The sequence below is a fragment of the Thunnus albacares genome, chromosome 23, assembly GCF_914725855.1.
Source record: "Thunnus albacares chromosome 23, fThuAlb1.1, whole genome shotgun sequence".
Classification (NCBI taxonomy): domain Eukaryota; kingdom Metazoa; phylum Chordata; class Actinopteri; order Scombriformes; family Scombridae; genus Thunnus; species Thunnus albacares.
The window spans coordinates 15,502,016-15,529,956 of NC_058128.1; the positions used below are offsets into that span (position 1 = coordinate 15,502,016).

General features: G+C 38.9%; 1 long non-coding RNA gene across 12 annotated transcripts in view; it reads left to right on the forward strand.

The window, feature by feature from the left end:
- Positions 1-27,941, forward strand: part of LOC122974879 — a 218,118-nt gene that overhangs the window by 26,375 nt on the left and 163,802 nt on the right. The window contains exons 4-5 of one of the 12 annotated variants that reach the window (XR_006400472.1): positions 25,626-25,740; positions 26,352-26,808. The exons of 9 other annotated variants lie outside the window; for them this stretch is intronic. This is a non-coding gene — a long non-coding RNA (uncharacterized LOC122974879). Of the gene's footprint in view, positions 1-25,625; positions 26,809-27,941 lie in introns of those variants that run through there. 2 more of the 12 variants (XR_006400473.1, XR_006400471.1) reach the window with 2 other exon arrangements.

A 27,941-nucleotide genomic window follows, 5' to 3' on the forward strand; every position in this document is an offset into this window, starting at 1 on the left:
TGGAACAGAGTGAGTACAACAGTGATATGTTCATTGGCAGTTGGAGTGGAACAGGTATGCATCAAAACTATTGCAATGCAGAGACAGAGGATGAAGATGAAAGATCTGATAATAAACAGGAGGAATGTGACATTTAAGCTTCACACTGGTGCAGCTTGTAATGTGATATCAGCAGAAACATTCAACTCACTGGACATCAGAGGAAAACTGCGAAAATCCACCTTCAAGCTTGTTGCATATTTCGGTCATATGTCACTGGGCAAAAGAGCACTCAGCTGTGTACAAAGGACAAAAACACAAGGTTAATTGTTCCAGCAATACTGGGCAAAACAGCATGCACAAAGCTAGGCCTGGTGAAGCGAACATATGGTGTTGAAAAAGACAATGACATTCTTAAAGATTTTGATGACTTTTTCTCTGGATTAGGATGCTTAGCAAGGAAGCACCATATCCAGACTGATCCAACTACTGCTCCAAGAAAGATTCCAGTAGCTCTCAGGGACCAAGTAGTGGAGGAGCTACGCCAAATGGAACAGATGGGAGTGATGACAAGGCAAACAGAACCGACTGAATAATATGGTGACGGTGGTCACACCAAAAAAGACTAGGATATGCATGGATCCACTCGATCTCAACCAAGCAATTAAACAGGAGCACTACCCATTGCTCAGTGTTGAAAAGGTTATTTCCCGCATACCTAATGCAAAGTACTTTTCAGTACTAGATGCCAGTCAAGGGTTCTGGCAAATCAAACCAGATGAGGAAAGTTCCAAACTATGCACTTTCAGCACACCTGTTGGGAGATATTGATTCCTGCTTTTACCCTTTGGGATTTCTTCTGCATCCGAGGTATTCCAGAGATCCGTAGCAATGATTGAAGGCCTGGGCAGGGTAGTCAACATCATTGACGATTTGCTGGTATGGGGTGACACCATTGAGGAACATGATCAATGACTGAGTAAGCCCCTGGAGAGAGCCAGAGAGTACAACTTAAAACTGAATAAAAGCAAATGCAAGGTTAGAACTACAGATAACATAGGTCATGTAGTCAGTGCTGATGGGCTAAACCCAGATTATGAAAAGGTGAGAGCCATGGTATACCTACCACCACCACAAGACAAACAGGAACTATTGAGGTTCATGAGCATGATACAGTATCTTGCCAAAATTATTCCCATCTTCAGCGCTCCAAAGCTATTAGAGAGCAACACAGCATAGCATTGGGAAGATGAGCAAAAGAAAAGTTATGACAAAATGAAGCAGTTGGTTACCAACACACAAACACTCAAGTTTAACAATGTCATAAACCTGTGACATTGTCTGTGGATGCCAGTTAGGAAGGCAAAGGAGCTGTCATACTGCAGGATGGAAGGCCTTTGGCTTATGGATCACAAGCAGTTACTGACTGTCAACGCAAATATGCTGAAATTGAAAAGGAATTACTTGGTTTACGGGTGTGAGAAGTTCCACCATTACACTGGTGGAGCATCTTCAAAAAGCCACTCCACCAAGCTCCCATGAGGCTGCCAAGGATGCTTCTCAGACTACAGAAGTACATTGCTGATGCTTTGAGCTGTGCTCACCTCAATGAACGAAAAGAAGATTTGCCAGGAGAAGAGCTGGAAGTCAACTGGGTTACACCTCAACTACCAATCTCTGAGAAGTTGAACATGTTCAGGAAAGCAACAGCAGATGATCCTGAAATGCAAATGCTAAGAGACATTACAATGAATGGATGGCCAACAGAAAGGAAAGATGTTCCAAACGAAATGCAGAAATATTGGACATTTAAAGAGGAAATCAGCTACGCATCAGGACTAATGTTCAAAACAGCGCAACTCATTGTACCAAAGTAAATGAGACAGGAATCACACCTGAGAATAGTTAAATGTAAAGAAAGAGCAAGGGACATTCTCTATTGGCTAGGCATGTCAACTCAGATAGATTGTGTCTCAGTGGGCTGTCTGTATTGAAAACAAAAACAGAAATCCAAGATAGCCTCTACATCCCCACACACTACCAAGAAGACCATGGGAGAAGATTGGTGTAGATCTCTTTCACTACAATGGTGCAGAATATCTGCTGTGTGTGGACTGCTATTCAAAATATCCAGAGATCAGACGACCAGTCGAGTGTCATCACTGTAATGAAGTTGACATTCGTAAGACATGGCATTCCAGATATTGTCATTAGTGACAATGGTCCACAATATGCCAGTGGTGAGTTTAGAGTTTTTTTCAGAAAACTGGGAATTTCAACATGTTACTTCCAGCCCAGGGCATGCTCAGTCTAATGAACATGCAGAAAGAACTGTACAAACTGTCAAGAACATGCTCAAAAAGGCACAAAGCAGCAACGGTGACCTTTACATTGCTCTGCTTGAATACCACAACACACCAATTGAGGGTGTAGGGTTCTGTCCTGTGCAGCTGTTAACGGGACGTCGTCTGAAGTCCAAACTGTCAACATCCATAACACTACTGACTCCTGAGGGCAAAGAACAAGTACATGACAAGCAAAAGTACAGGCAAAAGAGCTACTATGATACACAAACGAGACAGTTGCCAGCTGACTGGCTGTGGTAGTGAAACAAGTCAACATCAGCAACCAAGATCCTTCATAGTTCACTCACTGGATGGAGGAGTTCACAGGAGGAACAGAAAGCATCTACTGAAGCCAAGCAAGAGGGAATTTCCACCTACTGATGCACAGGACATTTCCACATATACAGACATTTATACAAAAGACACTAATAGTGACACAGAATGCAAGGACACAGAGGTCACTCAAGCCACTGATACTTATGAAGGACAAGCACAGTCACAATTGTGTCACACACGGTCTGGGAGACAAGTCAAGCTTCCAGCTAGATACAAAGACTAGACATACGTACAAACTCACACAGTTTGAGGCAATGTCACACGTTAAATGTTCCAAGGTGTGAAAACTGTTTATTAGTCAATGTTTGCAAGAGAAAATACACTGCTGTTAGTATTGTAAGATACAATGTAGAGTACATTACAAGGAGGTAGGTAAGGATGTTTTTTTTTAGTTTATTTCATTGCTTTTTAACTGTGAGAGAGGCAAATGACAAGGTCTTATGACAAGGCATTATTTCAGTAATTTACAGTGTTGTAAAATCTTAAAAAGGGGGATATAATATATTGTGTTAGTATCCGTGGTGTCAGAGTGCATATGACATTGTGACGTAGAGATTGTAAAGGGAAAACTGTTGCTCAGTCTGCAGCCGTGTCCAAGTCACATTAATATAACAGCAACAATAACTAAATGAATAACCAAAATATGCTCTTCAATGTTAACACTTACTGCAGTGCATTACACCGTGCAGGAGGTTGCAGTATTTGTCACCAAGGACACTGAATTTTAGTCACAATTACACATATTTCTAACTTATTACACAGTGATCAGACAATGAATTACAATTAACTTAAGATAAAAATTTAACTTCTTTAGAAGGCTTTGATTAACTTATAAGACTTATAAGACCAATAAGACTCCAAAATGTTAACTTAACTATAGCCTGTCATGACTAATGTAATGTATGTACTGTAATGATGAAAAAAAACTTAACCTACTAATCCATGGCACTCTGGGGGAGATATTTTCCTGTTGTGCGGTAAAAACAAGGCTGACTGAACTTGAAATAAAGACAGGTTGTCCTGTCAAATGGCACTATTTCACACTAATGTTAGCAGTTAACAGTTTTACAGCTTTAACATTAACTTCTACATTCTTGTGAGCAGGTAACATAATGTTAACAGATAGTAAGATGCGGATAAAAATTGAATTGTGGATAACATTTGTTGTAAGATCTCTAATATCAAACACGGAGTTGGTTATTAATTATTAATGCTAGCTAATGTAAACTTAGCAGATGCCTATTTGATGGTGTTAGCAAGCTTAAATTAGCCTGTTTTTTAAAAAGTGCTTACATGACGTACAACAAGGCAAAAAATACTAACAATAAATGCTTTGAGCCACTTGGCATTTTCAAATGCATTTTCTCCATATCAATATACCTACCCTTGCTGGATTCTTCTATATATTACAGTATGATGGAACATTGAATAAAACCTTAGAAAAGCCAACAAACTTTTTAAAAGATCCTTAATAGACTCTGTATATTACCACCGTGAAGTCCTTTTGCCCTCTCGCCTTTTCTGCCACAAGAGCACTATGCAGATACAATGCAGATGGTCATGCAAAACGACACAAGAAGACCAACTACTAAGGTCACATGATTTCCTGTCAACTGCGGAGGCGGAGATCCAAGATGTCTGCCTCCGTGTCCGCCATTTTGTCTGCTTCCAGGTCCCAAATTAATTAAAATGAGGTAACCAAGACTGATAAAAACTACTAAGTGTCTCAAAATGATCAAATTATTGTACATTATGAGGCTTTTGTCATTATTGATTGTAAATCATACAGAGGGCAAAATTATTGTACAAATACGATAATTATCATACATCTGGTAACCCTGCCCCTACACTTTATGTTGTTGCAATGTATAGGTGTTAATCACACAATAATATGTTCAGATGCTCAATAGACAATGCTTCAAAATGGAGCACGATCAACTGTAGATGTCGTGATCTTGTGCAGATGTTGTGGCGACGTATACATATATAAGTATGTGCTAGAAACATATTGCTGGCTGAATTATGTATTATTATGATAATCTTTGACCAACCTTAACCAAAGTGCTTTTGTTGCCTAAACCTAACCACACACAGGACTCAGGATGCAAATTGCTGGTGGTGTCAGAGTCCTGCTTCTTGTTCATCCACCCTGACGTCCTCCCTCCAACTTCAGAGCAATATATTAATGTAGTGCTTCATTCATTTGAAACAACAAACATAACCCAGGCGGCGATTAATGTTTCCTACCACAACGTAATTGGGAAAACAATTTAGTTGTATCTATGACGTAATTTCTAGGAGACAGGGTTTTAGATGGCTTTTTCTACGTGAATCAATTCCAGTTGAGTGTATTTGTGCTATATACTTGCGTTTCCTTTTTATGTCTTTTTGTTGTGATTGGTATGTATAGGCAGGGGTGTTTGTTGCTTTGTTGAATGGATGAATGTGGTTAATAATGGGTATAGAGGGTTTTTTTTTCTTCTTTTGTGTGGGAGCTGTGCTGTATGTTGAAAGTGTGTAAATAAAATATAAGTGTATCTGCTGTATGTCCCTTTTGAGGATGTAGTGCTTCAGATAACATCAATGACCACTTCTGGTGAGGTGAAAGGATACAAAAGCTGTAAGTTATAGTATATATTCAATTGCACAAATGTGGACGGACAATTGACCTTGCCTTTATTATAAGAGTAAAGCAATAGCAGAGAAGTCAGAATGTCGTCTGTTAGTATGAACTGGAGGCTTTTTCCTTTCTACATCAGAGAAGTGGCACTCACTTGATCCATCTCAAAGAAACTGGCTGTCCATCCAGTGCTGCTTGGTTTCAAATAAGATAGTTTCCTCCCCTGGTTGCTCTGCACACACTGATGTGCAAGTTCCACTTTTCATTGCGTGATTTGGCTACAGTCCCAAGAAGCATTGTTTGAAATGTGTGTCTGTTTGGGTGGAGCCCTAAAGGTAGCAGCTCAGAGAGAGAGATTCACTGTGAAGTTCAGTCATCAGAGAATGGATGGATGTGAGGAGACAGCTGGAGTGATGCAAGCACACACACACATTTCCACACACAGAAGGGTCCTTAGGGGTTGTATGCACTGTGCCAGGTAGGACAGACACACACATGCGCACTCTATACACACACACACACACACACACACACACACACACACACACACACACACACACACATCCACAAACAAGGCCCCTCAGGCTGACATATAGAGCCAGGGCTAGTTCAGCTGGGGATGAGGTGGACTGAGCTGAGCCAAGGAATACAAGGGCAGACAGACAGTCCATTATAGTTTGTAGCAAAACATAGAACCAATTATGCTAATCAGCCAAGGTATGGTGATATTCATCTACATTTAGTGGATATAAGACCCACATGCATGGATGCATACATAGATTAGAATCATACACTTTTCACTCATCCATTAATTCAATTAATTTTCTACATCAGGTTATTGCTGTTCAGGCTCACAGGGGCATTGGGCGTAAGCATCACACAGTTTTGCAAATCAAAAAATTGTCTTGCAAGAATTTATCTATTAACTTATTTAAATTGAGATTTACATTTGCATTGCAGCTGAAAATACCATTGCATTACACATAAAATAAAATTAAAACTCTTCTACTAGTTTCTCACAACACATGGTGTGTTAGGCAGAAATGGATTTAAATATTGGAGCAAAGCTGTTGATATTTGGTCTGCTCAGGTATCCACCTCTGTCATGACTATCCAAACAAGATAGAGCCAGTGGTTTCCCTTTCTTCCTAGTTCAAATGAATGATATCCAATAAGCTTGATCTATTCCAGGGAGCATTTAACCAATGGACCCCTTTCTTCCTTTTCCAAACAAAATATCCACATAGCCCTTTGCTCTCAGAATTCACATATTTGTAGATTAGGTTAAAGGACCACTGTGTAAGATTTAGGGGGATTCATGTTGCACCACCATTTGTCTACAGTAGCCCAGTACAGACAAACCAAACACTGGCTCTAGAGAGGGCCTTTTGTGTTTTTCACAAGTTTCGCAGCCACTGTAGTTTCTCCTACATGCTTGAAAGGGGAGGGGGAGGGGTATTCAGTTGGTTTCAATTTGCAACCTCACTGCTAGATGCCACTAAATCCTACACACTGGTCCTTGAACCCAGGACATGCTGATGTAGGACACATCTCTTAACACCCATACCATACCTGACATACCATGATGCCAGTAATTATAGCAAGTTTATTTTTTATTGTTTATTTGGATACCCTTTAGTTGTAACTAAGGTAACAGCTACTCTTCCTGGGATCCATGTTAAGAACATAAATGTATACACATGCTTTCACATACATGCATACATAAAAACAATTACATCACTAACCCCGCCTCCCCACCCACCCCCAATTAAAACAGTATAAACATTACAAAACCAAATACAATTTCAACAAAACCATGTGAAACTTTATACATCATCTAGACTTTATACATCTCTCTATACTCTTATACACTCTCTATATGTTTACATATATATGCATACACACACGCACACACACACACTTATTTACACAAGCATAAATACATACACACATATGCATACATACTAACATTAGTGTATATGACCACGCTTATCAAATGCTTTGAGCGACATATCTGACGAAATCAAAGAGAGAGAAATTTACTGATTAGACAGTCCTATGGGTCGTTCTGAAGTGCATTACTGCAGCCGCTAGATGGTGTAAACGCAACTATCGGTTGTTTTTTGCTGGCTGAATTTCAGACGTATACTGTGAATTAATTATGAGGATGTGTTGCTTCCTCTCATTGAACACCTGAGTGCAAGACATGCTACTCTATTCTGCACTAACTGAAGCTTGTACAGCTCTTTATTTGCCATGCTTGACCAGATTGCTGGGCAGTAGTCAAGATGAGACAATATCAAGGCTTGTATAACCTGCAAGGTGGTACTTGTCAGGAAAAAGGAGAATCTTCTTAAAATAGATATTCGTCTACCCATTTTTCCAATTATTTTGTCTGTGTGATTCTGCCAAGATAGTTGCCCATCAAGGGTGACCCCTAGAAGTTTAGCCTCAGTGACCTGCTCTATACAGCTGGCCTTGATGGAGATGCACAATTGATTCTCTCGCCATAGTGCATGGTTTGAGCCAAAAACAATACCTTTAGCCTCTAACACATTCAGAACTAGATTGTTTTTGGTTGCTCAGTCCAAAATCAATTTCATTTCATTTTCAAAGAGAGCATTAACTCATCCACACTGTTTGATGATATATACACTGTGGAATCATCAGCAAACATAGCTAAACTAGCTTTAGTCAAAACAAGTGGCATATCGTTGGTAAAAACAGAGAATCAAACCTCCCTAACCATCTCTGTGCATTAGTGGACATGGCAAATGATGTTTTGCTTGCTTGATTTTTTTTTTCAACATCTCACAGAATTGCTTCGCTTCCAAACTTCCAAACCAACAACCCACAGTCAGCTCAGCCATACCCGCCACAGCATTTTCAGACCCCGACTTCTGCACATGTGGACATTATGAGGCTAGAAAACACTTTTCTTCAAAGGGAGAATGAGAAAGTAGGATACAGCAGAAAACACTTATTTATGTATGGAAAAACACTAGAAACCCTTCCTCCTCACCATAAGCAAAAGACACTGGAGGCTACAAAACACACCTCTGGATATTGTGACCTAAAGATTTTTATAACATCATTTGACAATCTAGCAGCAAAAATAAATAACATTTTAACATATACATTTGAATAGGTTATGTTTAAAAGTACTGACTTCTCATTTCTGCATGAACAACAGAGGAAACACACACAAACAATTCACAAGTCTCTCCTCACCATGACATCCGACTCAAAAACTAGGGCAGTGTGTGTGTTGACAAAAACATCTCATGTCAAGGTCCATTTAGCAGCTGTTCTGGAGCTTTAGGCCCTATTACAGTACACGATCCTCATCAGCAGATAGAGTTTTCCTATTTCTCACTGAATTGAAAAGTTCAAATTTCCATTTTTGTCTTAGAAGTGGAGATTGAGAGTTAATTTTTAACCTTGGAAAAAATATCACCTTAAGGTCCATTTAGTCATGTTCTTGAGATTTGGATTCTGTATATCACATGATGTTAATCAGTAGATGGGACCTGTCCACGTGTTATAGAATTGCAGATGTTCAAATTTCTTATAATTTCCCTCTTAATAATTAACTATATATAATGATATAATTTCAAGCACTTTTAGGATGTCTCATCAGTGTTAATTGAAAAGTTATTAGTTTGTGTATTCTTATCTCAATTTTGCTTGCTCGCTCTATGTTAATATATATACACAAATTCGATGCTACTGCTGTTTAAGTTTGGCCCTATTTGTTCATTTATGTAATTATTTTGCCATTATGCCTTTATTTACAGCAGCATATTGCTTCCACCATCACAAAAAAAATATTGCTCAGTTTCTTAATGTAACAAGAATATGTTTCTCATTTCAATCAGAAAATGTTTCTCCTTTATTACATTTGTGATTATGTTTGTTAGTTTTCTTATAATAGTAGGTGCCTTTTACTCTTCATAACTTCAATAATATAACGAATTGTTTTTCTCATTATTAGAAAAGGAATACCGAGAACACTTTCTTGTTATATCAAGAAACTGTGCAAATATTGTTTTTGTCACAGTGGCAGCAATATGTTGCTGTATTTATTAGATAGTTGAGATACAGACAGAAAACGTGGGAGAGAGAAAGGGGTTTGTAAAAATAAACTTGACTAATAAAATTGTGAGACCAGAAATTCTGATTTTTGAGTAGCTACTTAGGCTTCAAACTTCCAAGGAAAATACTCACTCTTTTTGTATGACATCAGAGTAGCCACAATTAGGGCTGGGCAGTTAATTGAGAAGTAAACAAAACTGACATTAAGTAAATGACCTAATTTCAGTCTTACTGCTTCTGAAGGAGAATAATTTTTCCACTCTATACACTGAATCATTTCTTACCTGCATGTCCCTCAGAGTTCAGTCCTGGGATAAGTTATATTGTCAGTTTTTAAGGCTTTATACACATTTCCTTACAAATGTTGTATTATTTGGCTACAAAACTATCTAAAACTGTTGTAAATAGCTTAATGCATGTTCAATCTCATTCAAGCACTTAGTTAAAGATCCTGGCATGACTTTGACCCTGAATTCTCCTTTATAGAAATCACATTTACAATATAAGTTTCCAGGGCATCGTTCTTCCATCTCTGTAATAAGCTGCCAAGTTAAGAAACATATTAACATTAGGCTATACTAAAAACTGGAGCAACACACACTGGTACACACAAGCTTTCGCCCATATCACAACATTTGTGAACTACTCTTCTTTCGTGTTTTCAGCTCGCTTTTCATCTTTATTCATGACCTCTGTTCTTTGTGAAGCACTTAGTGAAAAACCTGTGTGTTAAGAGCACTTTATGAATAAATTTCACTCTAGTTAACAAGCACATATGCTCTTTCAAACAGCACTAACCTTTTTGTCTTTCTGTACTCCCTCCATATATACCTTGTTAGAAAGGCTGTGGCAAGGGACCAGAACTAATACAATGAAGACATCACCCCGGTTACCCTCATTGCCATTACTCCTTTCTGCAGGAATTTCTCTTTATTCTCTTGAGAAATTAATCAATAACCTTGTGAGATTCAGCTGTAGCTGGAAGATAACATTTTGATCTTTTGTAGTTTTGTTAAAATGCACACAAACATGGAGCATTAGATTTTGTATGATGCCAGATAAATCACTTAATCACGGGTCGGAGGTATCATTAAATTGCTAAACAGCTGAAATTCTCCTGATGCACAGCAACGTTTTTGTCAAACGGTCAAAGAGGTGATGTGATATCAGGGAAATTAATCCCTCGCTAGAGTTAAAAATTAAAAAATGGAATTCTAAATGCTAATGAAAACTGCAACTGGGTTAGTGCTTTCTTACATTAATGACCTTTCTTATCATTAGATAATCATCCATTTTTCACAGTATTCAAATCAAGATTAAACTCATGTATGCAGATTATATTGTAATTTGGTTGATATGTGATAGGTGAGGCCTAAAGTTCCTCTTACATCAGCACCCAATTTGCTATAAAGACACTCATCATGTTTTGTTCATATGGGAGCTGGGGTGCCTTAATGCTCCTACATCACTTTAAAAACACTTTAAGTTGTGAAAAAGTGTAGTGTATATTCTCCATTTCCAGCCCAGAGGGGGCAGTGTGTCGCTGTGTGGGGGATGTTGGGGCCCCAGGTCAGGGGGAAACTGCAACATTTATCCCCCCTTACATCACCTCTCCTCCTGACAAAGTGCACCGAGCGCTTCAGGGGCATACTAATTCGCCTGATGTGTATTAGCTCCCCATATCTGCCATTCAACTTAATGACAGTAATTTGGCAGAAAGGTGAAAACAATCTAGACTCAATCGCAGACATCCAGTCAGCACAGGAGCTGATTTTTAGCTCAAGATCCCTGCTTGCAAAGACAATGGGTGATGCCCGAATACTATGCTCACAGATGACATATACTGTACATGTAGAGGCTGAAACACATTATATATTTATATATATGACAGAAATATTTGAATTGGCCTCAGGTCTTGCTTATTATATAAATTTAAAAAAAAAATCTCACATATGCATACTTGTATGAGCACCAATTCAGGCTGTTAGATATTTATATATCTGTTGGCGTGCTATTTAATTCGAGGCTAAACGTATTCTATAATTCATACACAACACAATTTGCAATGAGTGTTGTCAGTCATAGCTCCAGGGGGTTTGATCTCTCTGTCACAAAAGCAGATGCACAATTTTTGAGACAAGAGAAACTTCTCCCCCCCCCCCCCCCACAGTCTCTATGTGAACTAGTGTCTTATCCGGCATTTCAATTTCAAACATGTTTGTTTCTAGTGCAGATTCTAATTCCCACACATCATTGATATTCACTCTTGAAAGCAAATAGTTCAAGGAAGCATTTGGGGTCCACAGAGAAATGCCTTACTTACTGAATACCCTTCATTTTCAAGAGGCGGCATCTGACTCACAAAAATGCCCTGTCACCAGTCGCTCCATGAGCCCATATGCCTCTCTTAGACTTTTTGTCATGCTTGCAGTAGGGGCTATTACAAACCTGATTTATTCGGCATGCTGCTGTGAGCACACCCATCTGTGAGCTGCCAGTAAAACTAATTCGTGCAAAGGATCAATTTCCATCTGATGTTTCTATTTGTCTGTATTCCTGCACGAGAATAAGTGTTGCAAGAAATGTGAAATGAGATCTCATTTTCCGCATGGATCCATCATATGCTACATGCATTGGCATGATATAATATCATTATTGTACATCAGCCACCCAAGTTTAGCTATGTCTCTCTACAGAAATACAAATTCCATCTTCTGCTTCACTGCATAGTGACATCTTTTCAGGATTTTTCTAAATGAAATATTCATTGTGTTGTATAAGCAGATATTTATGCATGTGCAATAGAGAAACAGACACTTAACTGTATATGACAAGTTCCATTTGCTACTATCTTAGTGTATTAGCATTCTTCAAATGCGGGCTATATTTTTGCTTTTGTCTTTTTGTCTCTCTCCTCTCTCTTCTCCAGTGCCAACTTGAAACTCTGAGCCCACATGCAATACTGCGAAAAACTAAAACCAAGTTGTCTGTTTTATTTTCACTCTTGAAAACATGACAGATGAAAAATAGAGAGAGAGAGAAAACATTCTAGGCAGCGGTGACAGCTTTGAAACTTTGGAGAGCCCATTGCAACCAATCTTGGCTTCACAGGCATGCAGTGGTGCACTGTGGGAAGTCTGGGTGGCACACTGTTGTGTTTCAGGAGGAAAGAGGGAGAATGAAGGAAAATGGCAGCAAATGAAGTTGGCGGGCCGTGGAGTATTGTTCCCTCCTGCTTGCAGTAATGAACAGGCCTTTGGAACAGACTGGGAAAATTGGTCCCTGGTGAGCCCTGAGCCTTCTCTTTCTCATCAGGTGTGTTCCCCACACGTGGAAAGACACACATACCTGTGGACACACATACATGAAGATTGCTTGCATGCACAGTAGACAGCTGTATTGACACACTGTACTCAGTAGAGGTGGTCCCCTTTCATCCCCTTTTGTGTGTGGATTGGGAATGTCCAGCGCATCTTCACATTCAATTACAATGCCCTAATACTAGTCTTGTCATTGCAGCAGATGGAGATGAATGATGGTACACAAGATCAGCTATTAGGTCCAAGGCTTAAACCTAACCTTCCATAATATGCCTGGCTCTTACCTCCTTCATTTGTGCACGACACATATAAACATCTGTGTTTATTGACCAGAACTACTTGCTGTGTCTGAAGCTTTCTTTTTAATGCTTATTCATGAATAATAATAGGAAAATCTTAAGTTCAAGACCTGCTGTTCAAGGTTTGAGCCCTACATTCCAAACAGGTCATTAGAGACCATTGAACAAATGATACAGACTTAGGACTCCCATGGTGTGCTAGCTCAATAAAAGGATAAATGGATGCTTTGGAGGGGATGTCAATAGTTTGTAATGTTTGTTTTGTTAACCACTTTTAATAAAATGTTACCTAATCTAGGAAATTCTGTCTTTTTTAGCCTTTACAAAACCTAAAACACAAGATCACACGTGAGGAATTAAAAAGTGTGTATATCTGCTCTTCTGTAAGTGGCAAACATTGCCCCTGCACTGGCTTCCTACCTAAAGTAGAAAACAAGAGTTATTTCCAAAGGGGCATGTCATTGGCTAATTTTATTATTTTGTAGGGTTACATGCTACTTTAGAAAAAATACCTGTTCAGGACTGAAATGTCCATGACAAGTCCTGCTCTGGTTTGGGTAAGTTTACTCTTAAGCAGCTGCAGACAAACTTGTGTTAGCTAAACTCATTAGTTATTCCTCATCCTCAAATCAAGGGTTAAGTTAGTAGAATAATATTTATATTACATTTTTATGTGTAATACAGTACTATTGTACTAGGGCTAACTAGCTTTACCCTGCAATACACAAACAATGCTGACTTTTTGCCTTGGACATGTAGCTTTAGCCTAAATCTTTTAGCATTTCATTATATATGTAGCTATCAAGACTAGCTTCTTGTTTTAAAACAAATCTGCTGAAAACACTAAAGTGTCAGCTTCAACCAACTCATGGAGTTTTAGGTTAGACTAGCTCGCTAAAATCTGCTAGCAACAGTCATCAACTTGGCTAGCAAAATTCATGGTCGTCTGCTAGAAATGAGAGGCCTGCGTTTGTTGACTTCCGTGTGGAATCTAAGAACCATTGTTTAAAAAATTACCATGTATTTTTAGTGCTAAATGCCACTGTTCAATCATTGTAAACTGCATAAAAGGTCAATTGCACACACCCAGAACAATCTCTTTTTCTCACCAGTCAGGTTGGTCCCCTCTGACATACGATTAATATTAATCCCTCACGCTAGGTGTTTCCACCAGTTTTTGTTTCTTCACCAGACTGTTATAAAAGTGCTTATTCCTCAAAGAATTCATTTAAACTTTAATTGTGTCCAGTCTTAAGAGGATGACTCGGAGTCACAGATGAATGCAAAAGCTCTATTAATACACTGTGGGTCCTGTGTTATTATTCCTGTTCATCCCTATATTTTATTCACAAGTCTTACTGTACTGTTGAGCGAAAGGGGATTTCAACCTTGGTTTTAAAATGACCATGACGACAGGAGAGGGATAAAGCCCAGATCTCTGAGCCTTTTTGTCTCAGAGGAGCTGCCATCTCTTGGCCCGTTTATGGCAAGAGAGCGAGGGAAAAGTGCTTTAATAAGATAGTCATTGAGGAAGGGGGCCCTTCAGAGCTTTGTAAAATATTGTTTCATAATATATGGAGAGGGATTGTGGAGTAACTTAAGTCATTTCCGGTGATTCTTGATCTTCTGATTGCAGTAATTAAATTGCCCAATGGAGGAGTGAGAGCTTGGCCTTCACTTCCAGCACCTTAATGTCCGCCCCCTCTTTAACGTGGCAAGCGGTATGAGTCATAGGGCCTCATTACAAACAAGGTCTAGTCCTGATGTGTAAAATTAAAGAAGAGTTCTTGCTTCAAGCATGCATTGACCTCTAAACCTGAATAATGGTAGCAACAAGATGAGCAGAATCCAGATGTGTACTAGTATGCGTCTCTCTTTTTCTATTCCTTAACCTTTCTCCTTCCTTTTTTATCTCCTTCCCTCTCTTTTTTCTCTTCCGCCCTCCCTCTCTTTGACTGTCTCAGCTTCACATCAATCACAGCTATGTTTATTGTCAATGAAATATTTAGTACGAGAGGGCCTGTGTGCACAGATTGCAGATTTCATCTTACCCTGGAACAATAGATGATATGTGTGCCCCTGTGGTGTGTGTGTGTGTGCGTTTGTGTGTGTGTGTCTTGACTGATTTAGATGCAGGACCTTGATGCTGAGAATCTTGATCTGTTTGTATGCTATTTCTGTGATTGGGATAGGATATTATGGGTTCACATCTCAAGGTTCATCTGAGATTTGGCAAGGCTGTCAACATGTAAAATAACATGCCTGGAGGTGTTACTGTGTGGCTTATGGATATTGAAGAGGTAGGCCTGCGCACCGCAGGAAGTGTAGCAAGTGCAGGAATAAAAACAAAAACAAAGCAAAGCATGGAGGAAACATGAAAGAGCCATTTTGCAAAACTGTCATAATAAACACAGTGAAATATAAATAAATATAATGCAAGCTATCTGCTTCTCCCTCCCTTAGTATTATTCAATTCCATAAGCCATGATTTTATCTTTTCAGATACACTTAAATACATCCCATTTTAATGTATTTGTAGAGCATAAATACTTACTGTAAGTGGTTTATAATATACTCTAGTGTAGTTGTAAGCTTAGATAATTTTGTTACACACATTGCTAAGTGTTTGTTAATGCATTTCTCAACAACTTTCTCAACTGAAAGAAAAGCTGATAAAGCTGTATGATTAAGCACATGAACAAATGTATTATTAACAGTTTATACATGTCTTCAAAACTCAGGAGGCCCTGTGATTACTTTTAATAACATCTGTTATATTATGTTGTTATCAAGCATTTAAGTTATGAATGTTCCATAAGAAATTATAGTTTTTGACAAAAACATCAATAAGCGCTCAGATATGTATAGTGTGTTATAAAACATTTATGAATGGTTTATATACTGCTTATGATTGTTAAGTGTTACATTTTTTAAGCTGGAGTGTGGGACTTTTGTCTCCCCCTTCTGGCAGTGAGTGTAAATATAAAAAACACTGTTGACACATGCTTACGTCACAGGCCGTAGCCTACTCTGTCTCTTCTGTTGCAGCTGTAAAACAGTAGATAAATTGTTTTGAGCATCACACAACCCCTGCAAAATGACTCGTTTCACTATCAGAATGTGATCCATTCAATCTGATAACATTCTGAAAGTCTAGAAGAGCCACACGATTAAATTATTTTATCCCAATTCAAGTTAGCAGAGAGTTAACCGGAAGTTAACCAGCTCAGCCGGGGGAAGTCTGCCTTCATGCATTCATCCAGCCAATGCGGGGATGTCGAACCCGACACAGAGATATTTATCTGGCAGTGATAGGCTTAATCAGCATTGTGTGAACTGGTTTGGCAAGGGCTTGAATGGACATTCATTTATATGTAAAAGTTTCGCACTGCAGGTTTAAAGTTAATTTGTCTTCTGTATAGACTCATAAAACAGTTATATCTCACCAGCTCATTTTGTGGCATGCAGATAGTGTATTTAGTACTTGAACATATGACCTGCACAGAACATACAAAAAACTGTTCATTCATTTAAACAGTTTGATAATTTGAGAGAAACCAAGGTCTCATATTAAAAATTGGAGAGTATTCAAGTGGTAACGAGAACACATGGCTTGGGAGACTGTAAGCAATTTAGTAGCCAAGTTTAATTAAAGTGCTGCTGTGGATGCGGTGCAGTGCAGTCTGAATGGTTAAAAAGCACTGAGTTATCAAGTAAAAAAAGCTAACCACTGTAAAGCTGTTGCAGAGAGAGAATACTAGGGAATCAAATGTGGCTGTGTACAAGGCAAGGCAATTTTATTTGTATAGCACCATTCAGACACAAGGCAATTCAAAATGCTTTACAAGGGCATAGAAATACATTGAAAATAAGACATTAAGAGGGCATTAAGATTGCATTTAAAAGGCATTAAAAGCATGAAGACAAAAATACATTAAAATTTGCATTTAAAAGACAATAAAAACAAAAACAAGTAAATAAATAGTTAAAGATGAAAAAGAAATTATGTATTTAATTTATTGGAAAGCTGCAGTAAACAATCATGTTTGAAGCCCTGATTTAAATGAGCTGACAGTTTTAGCAGACCTCAGGTATTCAGGAAGCTTGTTCCATAGGTGGGGATTGTAGAAACTAGAAGCTGCTTCGCCTTTCTTGGTTTTGATCCTTGGAACACTGAGTAAACCTGTCCTGGATGACCCGAGGGGTCTGGGTGCTTTATAACGTACAAGCAAATCAGAAATGTATCGGGGCCCAAGATCATTTAGTGCCTTATAGACTAGTAATACAATTTTAAAATCTATCCTTTGACACAGGAAGCCAGTGCAGTGATTTAAGGACTGGTGTAATGTACTCCATTTTCTTGGTGTCAGTGAGCAGCATTCTGGATTAGCTGCAGCTGTCTGATTTATTTTTTGACCTGTGAAGAAACTGTTATAATAGTATAGCCTGCTGAAAATAAACACATAAACTAGTTTTCTGTATCTTGTTTAGATAAAAATCCTTTAATTCTTGCTATGTTTTTAGTAGGCCAATTTGGAATTGTCCCTGTGTGGCTGTTGAAATTGAGGTCCAAGTCAAACTACACCAAGATTTCTGGCTTGATTTGTAGGGTTTAGTGTCATGGAGTCAAGGTAATCACTGACGTTTAATCTTTCTTCTTTGGGGCCAAAAACAATTATTTCATTTTTTTCTGAGTTCAGTGATAGAAGATTCTGGCACATCTACTCATTGATTTGTTCAATGCACTTATTCCGCAATGACTGTAGTCATGTGGTGACACTGTTATGTAGAGTTGTGTGTCATCTGCATAAATATGGTAGGAGATGATATAATGTTCCATAATTTGAACAAGGTGGATCATGAAGATATTGATTATTATGATGGTTATTTCTCTCATTTGTCCTCATTTTCTGGCTGAAATGCAGACAGCAAATTATTGACTGTACAGAATTATGACTGAATAGAGTTGATGAACGATATAATAGACTGAAATACCAGATGATAAAGTTTAAGATGAAGTTCTTCTGAATAGCCCAGAAAATGAACCAGAAACACTCGAGCCAGCTGATATTATTATAGTATATTATTCCTTTTATTTATTAATGCATATGAATCCTTATCTTTCAGAATTATAGTTGATTCGGCTTGTATTTATTTTGTAAGACCTGCTAAGTGCTTACCTGGTTTATTTGTTATTAAATAAAAAGTTTTATTTGAATTAGATCTAAATTTATCAGCCTTCTTTTAAAAGTAACAATTCATAATCTTGTTTAAGTTCAGACAATTTACTGTCCAACTCTTGTAAAGATTTTCTATGCAACATTTCTAAAGCTGTAATATATCTTTCTTCTTCTTTGACTTGTGAATCTAATTATTTGTCTTTGCTGAGAAGGATTATCATTCCTCTAATGTATGCCTTAAAAGCATCCCAAATTATTTTGGGAGTTGGTTTATCCTTTTGTTCCTCCTCCAGATTTGTAGAAATAAAGTTATTTATTTTGTTATTAACATATCTTATAAACTGCATCTTGTAAATGTGCTCTATTGATTCTCCATATTTGATCACTGTTTATTTTCTGTTGGCACAATATAACAAGATACTGGAGAATGATCTGATATCACAGTTTCATAAATTTCTGAGACCAACACATTTTTGAGTGCAGATTTTGAAATAAAAGCATAATCAATTCTTGCTTAGCTCTTCTTGCTCTATGAATAATGAGTATATTCTTTTGATGTTGGAAATAATAATGCATGCTCCATGCATTGTCTAAATAATTTGTTGAAATAAAATATTTCAGCCTTTCTGGAGAGTCTTTAAACCTTTTTTAAAACTACGCTGATCGAGTTTATCAAAAGTATGATTAAAGTCACCTCCTATAATTATAATTCCTGTCTGATTATTATCTAGTATATTCTTAATTTTATCTTAAAATGCTAAATTTGCTCCTGGAGGTATATACAAAGATATGTAGCCTATACCTTTCGCTGAGTAAAGTACAAGTTAAAATAAGGAAAAACGGCCATCTTGATCTTTGCGTAGTGCTGTCAGCGAAAAGGGTATATTTTTATTGATCAAATTGCTACTCCCCTACTATTGCTGCAGTTGGTAGCGGCATAAGCCTCTCTCACCCAAATATCCCCCTCCCTTTTCAAATACTCAGTTTTCCTTTTTTTAAATGAAGTTGTAGGAAAACAACATTGGAAGAAATACTTTTTAAGTGTGCCACAGCCTTATGTTTTATTGTACCATTATATAAACCATGGACATTCCCTGTGATACACTGGATTTATTAGTTAATACAGATGAAGAATCAATAAAGTTCATACAGACTAAATGATTTTTTTGCAACTAGAAATAAAGATGTTGAGCAGACCTTTAACAATAGACAGACATACAACATAACAGAAAGTACAATAAATGGTAAGACGAACTGCCTTTGTAGGGTCTTTGAACTCCACTTTTTCACCCGCAGTGCCTAATCTTGTGGATCTTAATATTGCTATTTTTAGGGAGATATCCATGTACAGTTCCTACCATCCCCCAGAAAATAAATAAATAAAAAAATAATGAAAAAAAAAGAAAATGGGTGGGGTGGAGTGGGGGCGGGGGCATTCTCCCTTTCCCCAATAAACTTCTCCATATCGAATTTATTTATTTATTCCATTAAAAGTGAAGAGGCCGTTTATTTCAGCATTCATTCTGGCTGCTGGGCTTTCTCTCTTTCTCCTTTCTCCCCAACTGACTAAATCTCACTGTCCTCCCCACGCTTCACCTCTTCAAAACTTTCTCCTGTTCCTCTCTCTCTCTTTTTTCTCTACCTCTCCTCCTATATGCACCCCACGCTTGTCTCACCCTCATCCCTTCCTGACCTACTATACTGCCTCTCCACATATACTCATCACACATATACACATGCACGCACTCTATCTCCTACTCACTCCACCACCCACACCCGCAGCATTATCATGCATGGATATTTGGCTTTCTTCTGCTTGACACCAATCCTGTGGCACTGTTCCAAATCCACTGAAGTTATTTTCACCCCTAATTCTACTGATATCAGATTGACCGAATACTCTGTTAAATTGTCTCCCTCTTCCCCTTCTGGTAGACTGAGGATTCGAATGTTGTTTCTTCTCATTCTGTTTTCGTGAGCATCCAACTCATCCTCCAAGTATTCAAGCTGTTTTTCCAAAGAATTGATTCTCTTTTCTTGTGAGTCAATACACACGCCTTGATTGTGCACATCAGTGATAATAGATTCCATTTTCTTGTCAAGTGATTCAACTTTAGTTTCAACAGGTTTCCCTTTATGTTTAGCTGAATATAATTTAACTGTTACTGTTACTGTCCTTTGCGTCTCCGTGTTCTTCTTTGTTTTCTTTGTCTCTGGCCTTCGGGGACATAATTGATTTGTTTGTCTGCACTTCTTATAGCTAACAAATTTGTCAGTTCTCTCAAATCTTTTACAATTATAAACTTGGACTTGCTTCATGTTTATCTTCTTGTTTCCACACGGATTAGTTTTCTGGACCTTTATTATACCACAGTTTATGCACAGCTTTCCTGGAACTACTTGTACCTCATATGTTCAGTCCTGTGCATGCACCTCCGCAATGTACTAACACATTCTTGAACACACCTACACCTTGGTGCTGATGGATCATAAAAGTAACGTTCTTGGCATCTTTAACAGTCAATGAATTAGTAAATGCAATTTTTTGTAGTTGATAGTTGCTGGTTGGAATCTATATGAACTGACTTGTGAATTTTCAGCTGCCATTGTTAATCTTAGTTGTACTGTATTGTGTCAGAAGTCTAAAGAGGCTCTACAATCCCACTTTGAATTTATGGACCGTAAATGCCCTCTCATTGCATTTTTGCCTATATAAAGTCTTAGGACATTGCAATTCTCACACTAAAAGTTCAGTTTTCCATCAAAAATCTTTGGATAACTGTTGGTATTGAAAGTTTCCTCAACAGAAAAAAGGGCATTCTCAACTAGCGACAGAGGAAGCTAAGTCTGTCCAAAAAGGAGCTGAAGAAAATGATAATAGACGGAAAGAACACCCACTGTGCTGGAATTGAAAATAAACTGCAGGGGACAGTTTGATACGGTGAGATGTGGAGTGGGAGGAAAAAGATCACTTGGCTATAAGCAGCCGGGGCAAATAGTGGAGGGGACAGGGTGAATAAGCCAAACCATTTTTAAACAGGTTTGACACAAGGGCCCCAGGCCATCTACTCACTGCACAGCTCAGTAGGTTGCCCTAATGGCACCCCACCTACCGCCACCCACGCACCCTCTAATGGCACTCAAACTGCCTACATCTCTCCATCCCTTAAGGCAACTGCATGCTTGCTGTAAAATGTACACCTGCAGCAGGTTGTTGCAGACAAAAGACACAACACATTCGCCAGAAAAGAACTTCCTCTTCCCATTCTTTGCTTTGCTTTGCAACTCCAGGAATATGCAGCACAGAAAACAGCTAATAATACATTTGTAGAAGTTTAGCTCAAATCAGGGTCATCTATCAAATGCAGAATTGATGGTTCAATCCCTTGCCCCCTAAGGTTTTTTGAGCATGAGGAAATGATGACTGTCAGTTAGCTTAGCTTATCCTAATGACTGGAAACAGGTAAACAGGTAATGTCTGAGGGATAAAAAAAATCCACCTACCAGCACCCAAAAAGTTCACTAATTAATGTGTTAAAACCTAATTGTTAAAACAACAAGTTGCAGTTTTATCATGGTTTATGTGCCAGACCATTCCTCTGCTGGAAGCAGATGTCAGCTAAAGTAATTGGCCAACTGTAGCCTCATATTGAATATGTGAGGGGTATTGATCTTTTAAAGGTTTATCAGAAGCCAAAACACTGCACAGAGTTTTATAATACTCATAGGCAGACTTTTACAAGTCTGGAAAATTATCACAGCAGCAACTGTTTTGTCTTTCGTCGTAATGATCACAAGGTCGAGTATGACAAAGTAATCACCAAGAACATGCGCTTGCATGTATGTGATTGGCCAAGGTAGCACCTTCCCGGATGATGTAGGGGTGCGTTACAGCAAAAGTTGAGCCTGGTTTAACTTTTTTTGCCGGATGACCGCAGTGTTGTTTTTTTTTGCCGATCCCTCTGCGGTGGCATCCCTGCTGCGTCAACACACTGCCCCCATTCAATAAACGAGAGGGATGTTTTTTCACGCAGAGCTGATGTTGCCCCCTTATGGTAAAAACTGCATTCGGAGGTGGGAGAATCTTTTGCATATGCTCTGGGTGAGCAGCTCTTTTCTGAATCAACGGGTTGTGATGTTTGGATGTTAGTACAGTACACCAGTGTTGCAAAAATTGTCTGAAAGTCGTTTGTTCAGTTGAACACTTAATGAGATGTAATGAGCAATGCTGCCTCTAGAGATTGCTTTTAGACTTATTTGTTTGGATTTTACGGTGAAAATTTTGATTTTCTGTCTACAATACAAACTTATTCCTGGTACAATAACATTAAGTTTGACCTTGATGTATTTCATTTCTGTACTTTTAACAGCATAAAGAGATAATTTGTTGAAGTCAGCTTAGTTTTTAATTTCCTGTCAGACTTTCTTTTAGTACAGGTACGGGGTCGGTGTGTGCAATGTCGGCATGATGACTTGAATTTAAACAGCTTTTGGTAAGAATAACTAATACTCTAGGAAGCTGAAGCACAACGCATACTCATGCAGAAGCATACCCCAAGACAAAATAGAAATCAGCTCTCTGAAATAACAGGTATGTTAAGGCTGTCTTCTGTGCTCAAACATCTACTGTCTATTTTTTTTGATTTCCTTTAGTGCTGCCATATTTTAAATGACTGAAGATCATGGATTGTTTAAGTCAGCAAAAATATCACACCAATTTCAAACTTATCAAAGTTCAAACATCCAACCACTCAACCTGTCAGCCCACAAGTGTGTTGCTGAGCAGTTTGATGGTATGCCAGATATTTTGGCAGCGCAGTTTGGTCAGTGGCTGATTTTGAAAAAGCTTATTTTAAGCATACTCTTTCTCATTCCATCACACTGACATTGGCAATGACACTGATGAGACAACTAGGCCACTGCTTTGACACATTGAAAGCAAAAATGAGAGAGAAAAAAAAAAGTGTAATTATTTCTCTTAATTTGTGCCACATCATTAGTTTAGATCAACTGATGATTTCATAAAATATATTAGCACCACCATTAGAGAAGACTGTTGACTTTGACTGTTCTGACCCAAAATTATTTTTTTTTTTAAAAAAAGGGAACAAATGACTTGATTTAAATCTGAGTGCAGCTGGTGGAGAATAAGGATGAACTCATTTTAACAGCAGCCCTACGGAGAGGAGGGAAAAACATCTGTTTTTGTACCAAGAGCAGTTATGAAGATTGATCAGTCAATTTGCAATGACTGAACCCTATCTCCTCTGAAAAATTGTCTCAAAGCATGTGGTCTTAAAATAAAAATTGCCTCTGAGCAGAGTGTCTCTCTGGCTTTGTGTGCAGGTGTTTCTTGTAGGTATTTACACTTCTTGTTTTATGTACTTGTGTGTGTTTCAGGGTACATGTGCGTGAGTGAGCACAGTTGTGTTCTTTTTATGATGCGTGCACATGCATGCTTTGTTGTACATGGGTGGCATTGTCTGTATCCAGGAGCTGTCCTCCCTGTCAGATCTCAGGTATTTATAAATCTCGACAGTGGAAGACAGATCACCAGGCCTCAAGCTGCCACACATCCATCCTTCCAAGGGCTTCCAAAGACAGCCTTCAACATGCATTACTCATTCCCATGCTGCTACAAACCAAATTTTCAGCTGCTTTCCCTTGGTTTTTCCCTTGCGTGCTGCAGGTGTCCATCAGCGGGGAAGCACCGGTGTGGCGATGTCTGCAGAGTTGTATGTATCTTTAGAGGTACAACTTTGTTCTCTTTGAATTCATGCTTTCCCTCACGCCACTTTGAATGACACTGTCCTCTGCACACAGTGCTTAGATTTCCCGCGGTGCGCAGTCTGCCACCTCAAGTTGTTTTCGACTGTGTTTGTTTGCATATTTGTGTACGCCTCTCTGTGTGTGGCGGTGTCTGAGAGCGCTTGCTCATGTATGGTATTGGGAAAAAAAACAGACTTTAAGAGATTTGTGCCCGAACTGGATTCACTGTGCAGTAATAAAGAAGTAACTGCACCATAAAAAAAAACATTTTGATAGGTGAAGCATTAAATAGATTAACCAGTTTCATTCTGTATCTCTACAGAGTGCTTGAGTTTTCACACAAAAAATGGTAGTGGTGCCAGTCTAGAGACAGGATACTGGGAGGTTGCCAGTTCAAATCCTCAGACCAGTCAGAAAAGTAAATGAGTAATGCTCTCTGCTCCCTGAGTAATAACCATAGAAATCATATGTTGAAGTGGCCACAAGCAAGGTGCTTAATCCCTGACTGCCACAGAAAAGCTGCTTAGTTGCAGGAGACAGGAGATGACTCTAGTTACTCTAAGCAGCCTTAAGGAGTGATGAGTTTAACTGTTTAGAGGGTGGGTCCATTATTATTATTTATTTCTTTGAGGTTTTTTATATCATTCTGTAGCTTCCGTTGGATCTGGGAGGAGCACGGCTGGTCATTAACAATAATTAATAATTGTCAGAGATAATTATTAATTATTAAAATTAATACAATTATTAATATGAATATATAATAACAGGGCACCACCCAGAAACCAGGAACAATAACCAGACGGTGAGGTAGTCTCATAAAAGAGTTCACCTAGAATGCTAATATCTGAGGGATATCAACATCCACAGGTGAACGAAGAAGGTTTGAGTTCGAGCTGTGACTCTCTCAATCAGCCACTTTTCACAGCATATAAACACAATAATGTCAAAAGATAACAATTAAACAATAGCAAAGTTAACAAAGTTAGCCAATGGTTTGATCTACAGATCACTATCCTAAAATCTAATTCTACCTAAGCAAACATACATAAAACAACAGTTGTACAGTGAAAACACATGCAAGCGGGAGCATGTGTCTGTGTGTGTGTGTGTTTGTGGGCAAGATGGCGGACGTGATCTCGTCAGATGTGTAAGAGAGGTGCATGTATGTGTATGTGTGCGTGTGTGTGTGTGGGTTAGTAGCAGAGAAGGAAAGAAAAGGGAGGAAAGCGACCGTGGGGGGAAGAGAAGCGGTTCCTTTGTCCACAGAGAGCGCACGTATGGATGGCAGTCTGTAACACATGTTGTCTGACAAACAACTTACTTTCTCACTCACGGTGGCACAAACACAGCAGTCCCGAGTGGGACAAACACAAAACAGTCAAGTGTGGTGAACACAACTAAACAAGCAGCAAACTTTAACTACTCCTCAGAGTAACGTTAAAGCAGGCAAAAGAACTCAGCAGTCCGTCAACACACAATATAACGCTGTCTCTGCCCAGAATTAAGCCTCTTACTTGGTCGCTTCAGAAAGCGAGTAGGATGTGTGTTTCGGTCCGAGTGAGTTTCACGGCAAGTTGATCCTCAGTGGGTGTTGCAGAGAAAACAGCGGAGTCAACTTAGTTGAAGAAGAGTGGGGTATAGAAGTTAAGTTTGTGAAGAAATCCTTTCTCTTCCTTCTGCAGGCAGTGAGAGCGCTGGGTTGCAGCAGTGGTCTGTCTCATGGATCCGGTGATTGTGTTTGGTTGAACACAAGGAGAAGTCTCAGCTTGTCCAGCAAGGGGAGGCTCTTCAAACTCGGTGAGGGGAATTGCACGTGCACAGGGTTACCTCCTTTCGTGAACTGGCTCACGGAGAAAGCAAAGCTTCCTCCTGTGCAGTTACAATGGAATGGTGATGTGTGTTGGTATGTAGCCAGTATTCACAGAGTTCACACCAAGGTGCGAACTGAGCAAAGCCTGCTGGGAGATGGAGTCTGTTTTGGACTCCCTTTGTTTGACTTGGTTCCCTTCCTTGTTATCAGGCTTTGTGACTGCATGCAGGCCTGCCTTTGTCTCATGCACATGGAGTGTAAGGTCAACACTTCCCAATAGTGTTATATATATATTCAAATACGAAAATTCAAATTTTGGTCGAAGTACGTTTGTTTTAGCATCAAAACACCATTTTCCCAAGCCTTTCTAAAAACTTTTTCCCACGTGACCTGACACAGTTTTCTGCATGATGACATTTCTACATATAAACCGATATAAACCCCTTAGCCTACCTAGCCAGTAGCTACAGAGACAGACTGAACATTCACTGTTGCGGCTGCTCTGTTAAACGTGCTCATAGACGCACACAGACGGAGCACACACTGCTGTTGCTGCTCAAAGTTTAAAAAAATAAACTCTGAGCTCTCCTCCCATCAGTAAATGGGCCCTCGATCACAGCAGAACCTGGTGTGGCTTGCCGGTGCTATTCTTCCCGAAGCTCTGGCTCTGCTCCTGACCCTCTCTCTTCCAGAGCTCCTGGTATTCAGCAGCTGTCTGTCCCTCAGCTCCATCTGGTGCACTTGTAAACATCTCACACACACAGACTCAGCACTGGCGCTCAAAGTATATCTGGACAATTGTCTTGACCATTTCCGTTTGAACAACCTGGAAAAAAATGCAGACGGAGTCCTTTAAATAGTTGCAGCAGGGTGGAGCTGAAAAGAACTTTGGTGTCTGGTGGAGCAGAAATCCCTGATCAATAATTATAAAAGCATGACTTATGACATATTGAAGATGACTGTTGGTTGTAAAATATAGGCGATAGTATAAGTGAGATACTGTATACCTTTGTGTAATCAACATAAACATTAATAAAGACAAACAAATAAATGGCTGAATAGTTTCATACGAGTGCTGTAATGTTCTCTTGAAAAGTCTATGTGGTATGCTGTGATGGCGGAGCAGATGGAACGGTGAGTCGCTTATTTTAGAAGCTATACGTCCGATGTGTCACATGTTAAAATAGCAACCACTAAATCAAAATGGAGACAAACATCCCTGCCACACACCTCAAATCTGAATAGTATAATATTTCTGTACTGTGATATACTGACATGGATCTCCACCAAGGTGAGAGTATGACATTGACATTTTGTCACTGCAAAACAAGTAGTATTTGAAAAAGGGGAAAAACATAATGTCCCCTGTGTCTAAAATAGGGCTTCTTTCCATGCCGTAAACGCTTTACTTGTCATATTGTACAGTATGTAACTGTTTACATCTAGAACAGGAGTATGTTTATGATGTATTGTAAGTATGTGCATGTATGCCTTAGAAATTAGTTGAAATACTGACAGACCAGCATTTCAAAACCAAAGTAGTGTGGATCTTATGGATTCATAAGACAGGCTTTCACTCTCATTCTCAAATCCAGGAGTGTCTTACAGCAGATCCATACTTCGTATTGCATAAAATGCCAGAGTTGTATTTTGTATTGCTTGCGACAATGGATGTAAGCTCGCACATACTAACACCGACACACAGCCACATACTGATAGTACACAATCATTTTAACTGACCGCAAGTGGGGTTTTTCGACCTGTATGATGGATTGTTTCCTTTATCCTCTGGTGGTTTTGGACCTTTATTTTTGGGTCTGCTCTACAAAAGGGAATAGCCACCAGGGACAACACTGCCTCCTCTAATCCACCAAGTTCTAAATCTCCAGTATGATTCCAGTCTTGAAGAACAATACACCCTGGAGCTTAGGGAGAACCGAGAGAGATATAGAGAGACTGGGGATGAGAGAAATGGGAATAGAGAACTACTAAAGGGAGTTGAGAAAGTGAACTAAATCCTTTGTGAATACAGAATACAGTGTTGAGAAATGGCATATTAAGGTTAAGTGGATGGTCTTTTTGCCCCAGAAGTAGTATTTTGCCATTGTAAGACTTGTACAAAAAAGCCTTTTTTAATGCTATTGATACTGAATTACATCAGCCCCTTTTCTTTTAGCATATCTGAGCT